Here is a 15,469-nt window from a genome sequence, read left to right on the forward strand (position 1 = left end):
TTCTTTGTGAAGAAAAAAGATGGTGGTTTGCGGCCGTGCCTCGACTTTCGGGAACTGAACAAGATAATGGTTAGGAACTCTTACCCGCTTCCCCTCATCCCAGACTTATGTAACCAGTTAGCTGGGGCCCAATGGTTCTCCAAGTTTGATCTGCGGGGGGCCTACAATCTGATAACGGTTTGGGAAGGGGATGAGTGGAAAACGGCATTCCTCACATCAGAAGGACTCTTTGAGAACCTGGTAATGCCATTTGGGTTAACTAATGCACCCGCTATTTTCCAAAATTTCATCAATGTTGTGTTTTCTGATCTGATAGGCCGTTTTATTATTATTTATTTGGATGATATTTTGGTGTATTCCCCGGACAGTCAATCTCACTTGCAACATCTAAAAACAGTTCTCCCGAGACTCAGGGAGAACCAATTGTTCGCTAAATTGGAAAAATGTTCGTTTTTTGTACAGGAGCTGTCTTTTTTGGGGTTGTGTCCTGTGAGGGGTTTCGTATGGATCCTAAGAAGGTGCTGGCGATCGCTGACTGGGTTCAGCCTCGAGATCTCAAGGGGCTCCAGCGCTTCTTAGGATTTGCGAACTATTACCAGTATTTATTCACTAAAGGTTTCTCACAAGTGGTTAAACCACTCACGTATCCTACCCAGAAGGGAGCTGATGTAAAAAATTGGTCTGTTCTCACTAAGGAATCCTTCTCAGTGATTAAGAAATGTTTCATGTCTGCCCCGGTGTTGGTACAACCTGACCCGTCCAAACCATTCATTGTGGAGGTGGATGCTTCTGAAGTGGGGGTGGGGGCTGTGCTGTCCCAGGGTCCGGCCACCCTTACCAATCTCAAACCCTGTGCCTTCTTCTCCAAGAAGTTCTCTTCAGCTGAGAAAAACTATGATGTAGGCAATAGAGAACTTCTTGTGGTCAAGCTGGCGTTTGAGGAATGGAGGCACTTTATGGAAGGGGCGGCTCACCCTATCACGGTTGTCACGGATCTCAAAAATTTGGCATACCTTGAATCTGCTAAGAGGCTTACTCCTAGACAAGCCCGTTGGTCACTTTTTTTTTCACGATTTCAGTTCTCCATTACTTTTCGACCGGGGTCCAAAAATGTCAAAGCGGATGCCCTTTCCAGAGGTTTTGATCCAGTGTCTCCCCCTGAGCTGCCGTCCTCCATTCTTCCCCCAGGGGTGGTAGTGGCGGGGGTCTCAACTGAGTTGGAACAAGAAATCCTAAGGGCTCAGGCCCTAGCTCCGGCAACCAGGCCAGGGGATAAACTGTTTGTTCCAGATTCATTGCGGCCTAGACTTCTGCAGGAGTTTCATGATTCTAGGCTGAGTGCTCATCCAGGTATCACGGCCACTAGAGAGGCAGTAGCCAGGGGTTTTTGGTGGCCTTCATTAAGGTCCGATGTCAAGGAATTTGTTTCTGCTTGTGGCATGTGTGCCCGTTCCAAAAGCTCGCATAACCGACCGGCTGTGGAACTCATACCTTTACCGGTTCCTGATAGGCCATGGACTCATCTTTCCATGGATTTTATTACCGGCCTTCCACCTTCCAGGGGCAATACCGTGATATGGGTGGTGGTGGATAGGTTTTATAAAGAGGCACATTTCATTCCCTTGGCAGCATTACCTTCAGCAGAAACATTGTCAAGGTTGTTTGTGCAGCATGTGGTCCGATTGCATGGGGTACCCCTGAATGTTGTGTCTGACAGAGGTGTGCAGTTTGTGGCCAAATTTTGGAGGGCGTTCTGTATGAAATTGGGCATCTCACTCTCCTTCTCGTCGGCATATCACTCAGAGAGTAATGGTCAGACAGAACGCACCAATCAATCCCTGGAACAAATTCTCAGGTGTCTGACCTCCACCAGACAGGAGGATTGGTGTGATGCATTACCGTTGGCTGAATTCGCTTTTAACAACCGGGTGAGTCAGTCCACCAACATGTCCCCATTCCTGATTATCTATGGCTTTAATCCGCATTTTGGGGAGTTTTCTCGGGTGGATTCCGGTTGTCCAGGGGCAGAGGGGTCCGTTAAACGGTTAAAAAACCTCTGGGCTGAAGTCCGGCGTAATATCTCTCGGGCCCAAGGGAGATGCAAATATTTTGCGGACAAAAAGAGAGCCTCGGGAGACATGTTTCAGGTGGGAGAGAAGATTTGGCTCTCCACACGTAACATCAACTTAAAGGTACCATCAGCTAAGTTGGGACCAAAGTTCATTGGTCCGTACGAGATTATGGAGATAGTCAACCCAGTGGCATATAGGTTGCGTCTCCCAGCCTCCTTAAAAATATCTAATGTGTTCCATAAATCTCTGTTGAAACCCGCAGGATCTGTCAAAGAGAACTCTGAGACTGTTCCTCCAGTGCTGGTGGAGGGTCAATTGGAGTATGAGGTCGGACATATTGTGGACTCTCAGCGGGTGCACCGCTCTTTGCAGTACCTGGTCGACTGGAAGGGATATAGACCAGAGGAGCGCTCATGGGTCCCTGCTCGCTCGGTACATGCAGATCGCCTGGTTCGGGCTTTCCATGCCAAGTACCCGGGGAAGCCTGGGGGTCCAGAGGCCCCCCGTTGAGAGGGGGTACTGTCATGATCCCAGTGCAGGTTTTTGAGCTGCATACCTGGGGTTAATGTCTGGAGCTCTGTGTAGGTTTTGACCTGCACACCTATGGTTAATGGTTGTGGCCTCTTTCTGGTTCTGGGAGAGCTTCTTAAACCCCTAGGAAGCTTCAATCCCTGCCAGTTATACTTTTGCCTTTGGCCTAGTGTGCTGACCCCCGTGTGCCTGTTTGTTGCTATAGCTTGTTTATATGGTTCTGACCCGGCTCTGTTTCCCGTTGTGAGTTTGCCTGTTGATTTTGTACTGCATTATTATCTCTGTGTATGACTCATTGCCTGTGACCTGACTAATCTCTGCTCGCCCCTTTGATACCTTGCAGCTATCTTTGTGTGTGACTCATTGGCTACGTCCTGACTATTCTCCCTGTCTATGCCCCTTGGTAACTTTGTCTCGCAGTTACTCTGCTAGAAGTTCTCTTTCAGCTCCTGGCTCTGTGGAGTTTAGGCCACGCCCCTAGCAGTCACGTGCTTCAGGTCCTGCGGCTCTGAAGTACGCATCTACTTGGTTGCTGCCCGATCCAGAGGTATCTTTGAGCACTGTTCGCTTTACTCAGGACACGCGCACTGGCTCAGTGAGCAAGTTCAGTGCGGTGTTCCTGACACAAATCAGTCAGGGAATCACACTGTTATTGCAACGAAAGACTGAATCTAGGCCATCAGAAAGAACACCAACTCCATCACCATCATCAACCCTCTCTCAGTCCGCCATGTCTACCGCTAGTTCCACCATATGCAGCTCTCAAGTCCAGCTCATCCTACCAGAGACTATGAGTAGGACAAGAAAGTTCTCATCCGCGTACACTGGGTTTGAACGCCCACATTGCCAAACTAATCTCGTTAGAGATGATGCCCTATTGGTGGGTTGCAAGCGCAGCTTTCCGCGAACTCATGGCCTACGCAGTACCACGCTATGACCTACCCAGTCGCCACTTCTTTTCTTCGCAAAGCCATCCCAGCCCTCCACCTTCATGTGAAAGACCGCATTGTCCATGCACTCAAGCAATCAGTGAGTGGAAAGATGCACCTCACAACTGATGCATGGTCCAGTAGGCATGGCCAGGGCCGTTACGTGTCCATCACTGCGCACTGGGTTAATGTGGTGGATGCAGGGTCCACAGGGGACAACTGTGATGGCACAGTGCTACCTAGCCCACGGTATAGGAAACAGTTGGCTGTAGGCGTTCGACCCTCCTCTTCCTCCAGAAGCGAAAGCTCGTCCACAGAGCGCAGTCGCACGAGCACTGCATCCGCAGCTGACAGTGGTGCACACGATGTGTCCCACTATCGATCAGCTAGTGGAAAGCGTCAGCAGGCTGTGTTGCAGATGATGTGTTTGGGCGACAGACACACCGCGGAGGTACTGGCCGACTACTTTCAGCGACAAACTGAGTCACGGCTGGGCAGTCTACATCTTGAGGCAGGCAAGGTAGTTAGTGATAACGGCCAGAATTTTGTGGCAGCCATAGCCCTTTCAAAACTCAGACACATACCTTGCTTGGCTCACACCTTGAACCTGGTGGTACAGTGTTTCCTCACTAATTACCGGAGTTAATAGGCCTGCTCCATAAGGTTCGAAGACTGTGCTCGCACATCCGCCGGTCGCCGGTACACTCCAGTCGTATGCAGAAGCTGCAGCGATTGCTCCACCTTCCCAAGCACTGCCTAATTATCAACGTTGCAACAAGGTGGAACTCCACCCTGCACATGGTTGAGCGGCTGTGCGAACAGAGGCAGGCCGTAATGCATTTGTGGGAGGATACACGGGCAGGCACTTTGAGGGCAGACATGGAGTTGACAAGTGTCCAGTGGTCGAAGCTGAAAGACCTCTGTAAAGTCCTTCAATGTTTTGAGGAATGCACACGGCTGGTAAGCGCAGACGACGCCATCATAAGCATGAGCATCCCACTTATGCGTCTGCTCATGCAAACTTTGACGCACATCAAGGAGCTGGCGTCTGCAGCCGAGGATGATGTGGAAGAGGAGGAGCTAAGCCTTGATGACAGTCAGCCATTGTCTGTTCAGGGAACTGTCGTGGACGAGGTGGAGGAAGAAGAGGAGGAGGATGATGATGATGGGGATGATTATTTAGGGGAGGAGGATGCTTCTCGTGGGGCAAGAGAAAATGTTGGCGTGGCAAGGTCTGGTACTGGGTTTGTGCGTGACTGGAGGGATGTGGATTTGCCTGAAAGTGCTCCTCCACCCAGCACTCGCAGTGCATCATTGACACCAGGAACATTGGACCACATGTCAGATTATGCCTTGCAGATCCTAAAAAGGGACCCCCGTATTGCCAAAATGATGAACGATGATGACTTCTGGTTGGCCAGCATCCTGGATCCACGCTATCAAGGCAAATTCCAAAACATCATGCCACAGGAGAACCTTGACCTAATATTGGCTAACAAACAAGCAACTCTGTTAAACCGGTTGTTTGAGGCATTCCCAGCACACAGCAGCGGTGATGGTTGTCACACGAGCCGTAGGGGCCGGGGGCAACTTGGAAGAGGTGTTGGTGGTGCACACATCAGAAGTGGCGTTGGAGACAGGGGTTTCATGACAATGTTGTGGACTGATTTTTCAAGTCCCGCTCACACGACTGGTAATACTGCATCAATTGAAAGTGACAGGAGACAGCACTTGTCAACTATGGTTACAAACTACTTTTCCTCCCATATCGAGGTTCTCCCTCACAGGTCATTCCCATTTGACTATTGGGCACCTAAACTGGACACCTGGCCTGAATTGGCACAATATGCCTTACAGGAGCTCGCTTGCCCAGCTGCAAGTGTGCTATCAGAAAGAGTCTTCAGTGCTGCTGGATCAATCCTGACAGAAAAAAGGACCCGTCTGTCGACCCAAAATGTGGATGATCTAACCTTCATTAAAATGAACCATGCATGGGTTTCCAAGGATTTTGTCACACCTTACCCTGATGACTCATAGGTTGACAGAAAAATGGCTTTCTTTGGTCCGCCTCTTCCTGGGACTTGACCAATTTCGCCTTTAGCAGCAGGTGAATGTCCCACATCACCATATGCCATTTTGTAAACCTCCCTAACTGGGCTGCCTCCTCCCCCCATGGCCAGGGTCACCACCTAGCGCATGCAACCATGCAAGTGCCGTTGCCCTGGACAGGTGGGTGGGCCGACTCTTGGGCGCGGGCACTGGCACAGGGTCTCTCATAGTGCAATCAAGTGTCTCTGATGGTGGGGGTGCACACCCGCCATCAGACACACCGCCGTAATATGAGGGGCCCAGTGCCAGTACTGATGCCCACGAGTGGGCCCCCCTGGCTTGGGCAGGGCCCCAGCATTTGCAATGTTTACCTCTCCCTGCTCCTCCGCTGTTTAGTCTGGGCTGTCAAATCCTTCACTGGGACTGCCGCTACAAATTTGGTGAACTGATAGAAGATGATGGTTAAGACGTAGCTATGCCCTGTCCCGCTGACTGGGATCTAGCTTCAGATGATCAATGGCTTCCATTTCTTATGGACGTCGACTCACAATGAGATGCAGTGGTGGTTTCTCATCAGCTTTCACAGTTTTCCTTCCCACAGACGTGTGACATTCCAGCGCACATTTTTAAATGTGCCCTCTCATGCCAATCCAAATGAATCGTCTACGGCCTGTGGCTTCTGTCTTTTGCACTCCAAAGTTACGTGACAGAGCATGATAGGCAGTGAGCACCATGTTTACATCTCTCCCTGTGATCAAAATTATATGGATATGAGTAATGGCGATGGGATCAACGGTACTGCGATACAGCAACACTTTCTTCACAAAGAAAGGTTCTCGCTGTCTCCACACACTAATTACTTGAGGGTCTGCATCGCCTCGGAGAATTGTGACGGAAGTTTATCCCGTGAATAGGAATTCCTAGATTTCTGCATTCACTAGAATTTATGTCAGTAATTATATGCATCTCATTTCCTATTGCGGAGAGTCTGGACTGTCTTACTGAGACAGAAATATATATGAAGATTTAAAAATACCACCAAAAGTGTATACTGGTGTACGCTTCAAATACATTTCCTTTTTTCTACTTTTTAGATTGTTGTCTAATCCATACTGAGAACATGGAGATTTTAAATATTTAAACTATGCTATATACAGTATACCTGCTATCCAGTGATAATGTACCCTTTCTCAACTTTGTACAAGCTGGTCAAATCCATACTGGGCCTGAGACCATCTGAGCCTGCCTCCTGATCTATAGACATAGGTTTTTAATGTGTAAACTATGCTATACATACCTGTTATCCAGTGATATGTTACCCTTTCTCACCTTTGTCCAATCATGTCTAATCCATACTGGGCCTGGGACCGTCTGAGCCTGTCTCCTGATATATAGACCTACGTTTTTAACGTGTAAACTATGCTATACATACCTGTTATCCTGTGATACGGTACCCTTTCTCACCTTTGTCCAATCACGTCTAATTCATACCGGGCCTGAGACCGTCTGAGCCTGCCTCCTGTTATATAGACATAGGTTTTTAGTGTGTAAACTATGCTATACATACCTGTTATCCAGTGATACGGTACCCTTTCTCACCTTTGTCCAATCACGTCTAATCCATACTGGGCCTGAGACCGTCTGAGCCTGCCTCCTGATATATAGACATAGGTTTTTAATGTGTAAACTATGCTACATATATACGTGTTACCCGGTGAAACTGTACCCTTTATCAACTTTCTAGTATCTTGTCGAATCCATACTGGGCCTGAGAACAGCTGCCGAGCTGTTAAGCAAGCTACAGCAACTGTGGTTTGGACACGTAATTTTTTGCATTTTTTCAGGAATGCCGGTTAGGCCTAATTCAGGAATTGCGGTTGACCTGCACTTACTGGGAAATCATCGTTCGCGGGGAATAATTGGAATCACAGATCCCCATCACTAATGGTGTTCTGCTGGTTATCTGCACCTGTAAGCGACAAAAGCTGGTCCTTTCAGTGTAGCGCGCATGCAGCCCCGGACATGTAATGCCATGATAGACCATGATAGTGCCAGAGCTTCGCGTATCCCTCTAGTAAGCTTGACGCGTACCGTGGGGGCATGCCGGAGTCTCGTTCGCTAACGGAATAAAGCTGACAAATTGCTAACACAGCTACAAACGGACATACCACACCACACACACAATCGACAAAGCTTTCAATATGTGCATCTTTTCTTGAGGTGGCATGGTTGTGGTTTCCCGGGTGGAGTCCAATTAAGCCGAAGGCTCCACTCCTGGTGGTGTCCTTTTGGACATTCCTTTAAGGTTCATCTTTGCAATCATATTGCCCCCAGAAAGCAAACACTTTGCCTTCATGGACTCTGTTTAGAGGTTCGTAGGAATAACACCGCCCGATCGCCAGTTGGCATAATTTATTGGTGGGAAGTCCAATGGTATATGATCGTGTTCGATTTCAGAATTTTTTTTTTTTGGTTGGTATTTTACATTTTTATTCCATCCTTTCTTGACTTCATAAGGGAATAACAAGCCTATATCTGTGTCTCCTCCATCTCCTCCTTTTACTCCTCCACCTCTTTTCTAAATGTAGTTGCCCTTTTCCATATGTAATTTTTGTCTCCTGAGCATTTTCTCTGCTTTGGGACACCTTTTAAGGTGTTTTGTAATTGTTTTCTATGTGTTTGTATGTGTTTTGCTTGCCTGCCATTGTTTTCAATGGGGTTCAACGAACATTCGACGAACTTGCCTCCTGTGTGACGAACCAAAACACTAGCGTGGTGGCTCAACACTACTCCTGATATATAGACGTACATTGTTAATGTTTAAACTATGTTATATATACCTGCTATCTGATGATACTGTACACTTTGTCTACTTTTTATATTCTTGTCTAATCCATGCTGAGCCTGTGAGCGTCTCTGTGTGACTGATGGAATATATATGGAGATTGACAATTATCCTTTGACTGAATAGAGCTGTACATTTCTGATACAGTGCCATATATCTGATGTTATTTTGTGCAAAATTTTGAAGTTTGGTGGAAGAGGCCGCAGACGTGGGCGCGGGGGGGCCAGCTGGTGATGATGGTGGTGGTGCATCTGCTGTTAGTGGCAAAAGCACAATAGCAGCTAAGGCAGGAGGTGTTGAGCCTGCATCATGGTCTGGCTCCGGAATGCCTGGAATTATACCTTTTCTGGGAGTAGGTTAACCACTTTTAAAGGCGGAGCATGAGGAATTGGTTTTGGCTTACATTGCCGAAACAAACTCCATCAAATATGCCCGCCTCTTCTGAAGTTTCAAAAAATGCAAGCACTGAGTGGTCAAGTGCTGGCTCCTGGTCAGGAAGAACCCCTTTCCTTGTGTCCTGCACCCCCCACCCAAACTGAATGAGGCAGCAGGCCACAATTCACATTAGTCCATGTAGTTCTTTCTATCATACCATGCCTGGGTTATCAAGTCAAATTGTGAATTCCCCAGTTCAAGATGAATCTGACATGGAGTGTGCGTGGACAGCCAGGGCAGTGGGGGTAATCGGTACCGGGCCGGTGTCTCACAGGGATGTGTCACGGTGGTGGTGACCCATTCCGTGGCCCTGGGCGTCCATGCAAAGGGGTGAATTACGTTTATAGGTGAATGATACGTGACGCCACCTCTGGTTTCTGATTAGATTGACCAGCGCTGCAGTGTCGCTTCTGTGGGACAGATGTTGTGGTGCAGCTAAGATGTAGAAGACCTGCACAGGTAGGGCCGTAGTCGCAGGGCAGATGAAAGAGTTGGGAGATGGTGTGCAGTGCAGGATGTAGCTGAGCTGTGCGCCAGGCACAGGAGAAAGATGACAGACACAGTCGTGCAGTTCCTTTACCTGTACTTGGTAGGTGCTGTCCAGGACCCAGAGTACAGATGGAGAAGGAGTTGGTCAGCCTGGAAGCCAATTTGAATTTCTCTCTCTGCAGATAGGTAGTGTGGCCTCCGTTCTAGCGCTTATCTGAGGTACTCGCAGTGCTGAGTTCAATGAAGTTCCCCCTGTTGACTCTCTTTTGGAACTTTCTCGTATGGCTGGCAGCCGTAGCCTTTTCCTTCTGGCTCACACACGTCGATGCTGGGGCCTCTGAGCCTCAGCTGGGTACAGAGCATTTACAGCTGCTACTTCCTCTGGATTCTGCTGCAGGAACGTCAGTGTCCCTACAAACTCGGAGACCTGAATCCAGACCATGCGCTCCAGCTAGGAGTGAGCCTTAACTCTGCTCATCCTCCAGCTCCCCTTCTCACATCCACACACTTCCCCTTCCCTGCACAGAATGGCCTAACTTACCTCCTCCCAACCACAGAGAGCAGCTCCTCAGCAGTCATGTTCAGAGGTCTCCCTGCTGGCGTGGAGTGGGAAATGTGTTGTGTGTTGGTTTAACTGCTAGAGAGATCCTTCATTGCTCCCAAGCATGACATCACACTCCCTAGGAGGAAGGTAATGCCACTGTGGCGACCGTACTCCTGGGGACGCCACAAGTGCACTGATGCCCAGCCACTGCTAGATGATTCTGCTGGTACATTGACCCAGACCACTACATTCCTCTCACACTCTACATAGCCAGAATCTGACCCTGATGAAACTCAGGTTCCCCTTCCCGCATATTATACCACCTTACACTGTGACAAAGAGGAAGGTGCAGATGAAAGTGCAGGTTCCTTGAGCTGGTGGGGGGGCATACTCATGGGCGATGGCACTGGCACAGGGCCCCTCATAGTACGCAAAAGTGTCTCTGCCGGTGGAAGGGCCCACCCCCACCCCCACCCCACCCACTCCCCCACCCGCCGTCAGACACACCGTCACACACCGCCGTACTATTAGAGGGGCCCTCTGCCACTGCCGTCGCCAACGAGTGGGCCCCCCTGCTTGCTCAGGATCACAGCACTTGCAAAGGTGAAATACTTACATCTCCCTGCTCCACCGCCATGACGTCTTCCGCGTTTCCTGACAGTGATAGTCTGATCATAGAGCGCAATGACATCACGTCCGTACGCCCTCTGCCTAAACAGCCAAGTGCAGTGAGATGGACGATGTTGACGACGAGAAGTCCAGACTAGTACAGGGATTCCATAGCGAGGAGACTTATTTAATTGTTTTCAATGTTGGGACAGCAATTTTTGGGGAGCACTATACTCTGGAGAATGATATATGGGGCCCACCATACACTGGAGCATTCCAAAGGTGGACATCAGACACTGGAGCAGCATTTACAGGGCACATTATACACTAGAGCATTAGAAATGGGGCCCATTATGTATGGAGCATTATTTGGGCCCATAAAACAGTGGAGCTTCATCCATGGGGACCAACATATACTGTAGCATTATGTGGAGCTCATCATATACTGTTTCAAACATTATATGGGACCAATGATTCTGTATGAGAAATATATGGGCCTCATTACTCTGTATAGCGCACTATGCGGTGGCCATAATACTGTACCGAGTAATATACTGTCCGTTTTTGGACCTATTAAAAATGGATATCAGTCATGAGATGTAAAAAGTGAAGTATTTTTCATTGTACTATGCCGCTATTTCTCTGCGGTATCGGAGCATCATGAGTTGTGGTATGTGTTAAAGGGGCGCTCTTTGGCCCAGGGCACATGAAAGCCTGGAGCCAGCCCTACCCCCCCACAAATTTAGCCAAATAACCCTCATTTTTCAGTGCGTAACTAGTATTATGAAATAAATTAAGGTTGAAAAGCTTCAGTAATCAGAATTGATGTTTTTGGCATTCAAAAGGGCACTGTAGGTGTGTTTCCTGTCCTCCACTCCCTGCCGACTTTGCTTCCTCATTGACTTGCATTGGGTTTCGTGTTTCAGTCGGCCTTTGACTTTTCACGATAATCGGCCGATTTCGTTCGACCCAGTAAACATAATTTTGATCAAAATAATGTACAAGCCATCCCGCCACGTCACGGCAACCCTTGTGGGACAGTCCTACTCTAGTATTTAAAACCTTTTCACTTGCCAAGTGACGTGAATGTGAACAAGGATCGAGGGACTGAACCACTAGTAAAAGCATAGGCCAGACTGGATAGTTTTCCCAGCTCAGAAAGAGGGCGGTCACACCCTTATATGCACTGAATGCACAATGAAATGGATAAAAAAAAAACCTGAAGTCGGAACTGAGAAAGTAAATTAATGTGAATGCACAATATAAGTGCATATTAACACATGACCATTAACCAGAGAAAACAAACAGCAAAAAACATAAATATCCTGAAATAAAAAGTAAAAAATAAACTGCAAATAATGCCTAAAGGTAATAATAATACCTTGCTTTTTGTTTTCTCTGGTTATTGGTCATGTGTTTAATATACACTTACATTGTGCATACACATTAATTTACTTTCTCGGTTTAGACGTCAGTTTTTTTATTGATAAAATTCTGTGTAGACCGGAGGGGAGGAGCTAGATGTCGAGCTCCTCCCTCCTCTTAATTCTATCTACATAGAATCTTATCAGAAGCAGCTGCCATCTTCTATCTCAGTAAAGGGAAAGTCTTCACTGAATACAGATTTTTCCTCAGAATTGAGAATTTTTATAATGACTGGTCAGTCCTGGCAGAGAAAGAAGCAAATTTCTCTGATATGTAATACAAAGTTGCTTATTTTCACAAGTCCTATTGATTTATGCAGGGAAGACACTGACAGCTTGGGGCCCCTGTGCAAGAAATGTGTCTGGGCCCCCTTCCTTTGATGGCGACAAACCTACATATATATAGCCACACATACATACATGTATATATTACATAGTCTCCTTTATTATGTATATTGCTGTCCCTTTTACAGTGCAGTACCGTCCCTTACATATTGGATTATATAGAGTCCTCTTTTTTATTACATACTGTCCTGTCTTGTTAGCTGTATAATGCAATGATGGTGATGGAGCATGGGAAAGCTTCCTTTCTAATGGAGGAGCTGATGGACTGGTAGTCTGGTCAATGGCTCCTCGATCAGCAGTCATTTCATATCTAAAAAGAGAGGGGAATATGTAATAAAAGAGCGTGCTGTGAATAACAAAATTAACAAGAATACACTATGTAACAGACAGAACTATACATAACAGCAGAGGAAGCTATACAATAAGGGATGGCACCATATATAACTAGAGAGGATGCAATGTAATAAGGGATGGTGTTATACATAATAAAAGAGGAAACTATGTAACGAAGGATAGTGTTATACAGAATTAGTGAGTACACTATACTGTATGCTAAGGGACTGTGTTATACATAATAAGTACGTATACTATATGCTAAGGGACAGTGTTATACATAAGTACTTACACTATATACTAAGGGACTGTGTTAGACATAGTAAATGAGTATACTATGTACTAAGGGACTGTGTTAGACATAATAAGTATATGCAAGTAAAGTCCATGGAGCCTCATATATGAGTCTCAAACACCTAGCCAGAATCCTACTCCACACTGATGAGGGGCAACACCCCGAAACAGCTGTCTGTGGATGGATACCTGGCCTTGGTATTTCCCTTGTCATATCTGTAAACTCGTAAAGAGCTGGATATTGCCTTAAAGGGCCACTTAATATGGTGGTAATGGTGGTTTCCGAAAGGAGCCACTCCTTGGCCGGGGCCTTCCCTGTAGGAAGATCTGGCTAGTCCCATATTTGAGACTCTTAAATGAGGCTCCACGGACTTTATATGCATATTCGTATTTCCCAGGGAGCAATGCACCTAGGATTTCACTGATTGAGCACCTTTGCCGGCTGCCGCAGTGTTTTCTTTGACTGGTCTCCCTGAGGTCAGTGATTGTTTTGTGATGTTGGTCTACTAGGCATTGCTCCCACCTAGCCAGAATCCTACTCCACACTGATGAGGGGCAAAGTTTCCTGAATACCTTGAGTGCTGTCTCTTGGCCTTCCAGCATCGCCACTTCGGTGGCTTAAGCTGGTCGCTGCTTTTGGGAGATAGCCAGGAGGTTTCGATGAGGAGATCCTTAGAGTTGTGGACGATGGGAGTCCAACTTCAATTCTCTGGGACCGGTGATAGCCGGGTCAAAAATGGATTCAGGATTGACATCGCTGAAGATAAGAAGTTGCATTTTTCCCTGGCATATTTGGTCAACATGGTGTTTTATGACATCCTGAAGATTCGGAAGTCCGATACAATATGCCTGCAGGAGTTTAGGAGAGAAGGCAGGTATGTACTGGTGCTATCTTCTATGGCAGCTTGCCAGAATTTGTTTACTGCCCTGAAAAATGGAGTGGCAAATCCTTTGCTGGAAGGTCTTACCTTTACTGTACTGTACTCTAAGGGAGATATCCCACTTGTAGTTTTCATGCACAACCCTTTTGTTTCCCAGGAGGACAGAGCTTTATTTTTGAAAAGACATTGCATTTATGTTCAGTACTCCCACAGGGTCCTGAATGGAGAAGGGCTCTGGACCGGGAAGTACAAATTTTTTGTGAGATTTGGGATGGATCCCCAAGGCCCAGGAGGCATCCATTACCCCCCTCTTAATTTTTCAATTGGGAAAAATAGTGTTTTTTTGTTCTTTCCAGATGCCCCGATGTATTGCAGGAGGTGTAAAAATTTCGGGCATACCCAGGATAGTTGCAAGGAGATGCCAACTTGCAGGAATTGCAATGCTTCTGGCCATATGGCAAAAGACTGCACAAATCCTGTTATGTGTAATGCTTGTGGTGAGGAGGGCCATAAGTATCGGGACTGTAAGGCCAGGATCAATCCTAGGTCTTACGCTGAGGTCTCAGGTGGGGCAGCTGCACCCCCTGCTGCTGTTGTTGACATTCCACAGGTTTCAGACCCGGATCTTATTGAGGAACCTGAAATCATGGATGCACATGAGGAGGCTCTGCCCCAAATGGAGTCTCCCAGCCCAGAGGTTGCAGTTTTAGAAGATACTGATGTTGAATGTGAGCTCCCTCATCAGTCTGATGTCTGTGGGGAGGGGGAGTTGGAAGGTACTCTTGGCAATAACCCCAGTGTATCTTGGTTTGCTACTGAGGAGTAGTTGGCCAGTTGTGGAGATCAAGGTGACTTCACTCTTGCGAGGTCCTCTGAGGATGAGCAGCCTGGATCTTCCTGTAAGAAGCCCAGAACGCATTGGGCAGACCCCGGTGAAGTTGGTTTAAGTCCAGTGAGTGAACGTAGTTACCTTCAGAATATCTTCTCTCCTGACACCAATGCTTTTATAGGCATTCCCGCAGACGTAAACAGATTCGAGGAGTTGCAGTTCCAGATGGAAGACGAAAACGGCTGAAGAGGAAGAGGCATGTTTGTTGTCATGTTAATAACACAGTCATGTTATGGCTCCCCAAGCTGGTTGGGGCATTGCGTCCCTGAATGTCAGGCAAATTAGATCCAAATTCAGGAGGGCAATCGTTCTAGATTATATTAAACATATGAATGCTCACATCTTTTGTCTTCAGGAATGCGGGATTGTGGACACTCCAAGCGATAAGGACTGGCCTTACGGACAGCATGTATGGTCTGGCTGTTAATAGGAATGATGGTGTAGGGATATTAATGGGTAACAGGGAGATTAGTTTAGATAACTACACGGTGGTAGAGGTGGGTAGATGTTTAATTGCACATGTTAGCGATAGGGGGTGGCGGGCTAGAATTATTAATGTGTACTGTCCATCAGGACACGACAGGAAAAAGGAGCGTCTGGCTCTTTTGGAAAAATTAAGTTTGTTTCTTCCGGGCAAAATGCCTACAGTTTTAGTTGGAGACTTTAATTGCACCACAGAAGGGAATTGTGACATAACTGGTAAAAAGTTATCCAATCTTATTTCTGATTTTTCCCTTCTAGGTGCTGCTGCTCTGAAATTTGGCATCCCACCACCGCCAACGTACCATGCTGATAGGGGT

This window comes from Dendrobates tinctorius, unplaced genomic scaffold, assembly GCF_039654945.1.
Source record: "Dendrobates tinctorius isolate UK_male_01 unplaced genomic scaffold, ASM3965494v1 ptg000035l, whole genome shotgun sequence".
Classification (NCBI taxonomy): Eukaryota; Metazoa; Chordata; class Amphibia; order Anura; family Dendrobatidae; genus Dendrobates; species Dendrobates tinctorius.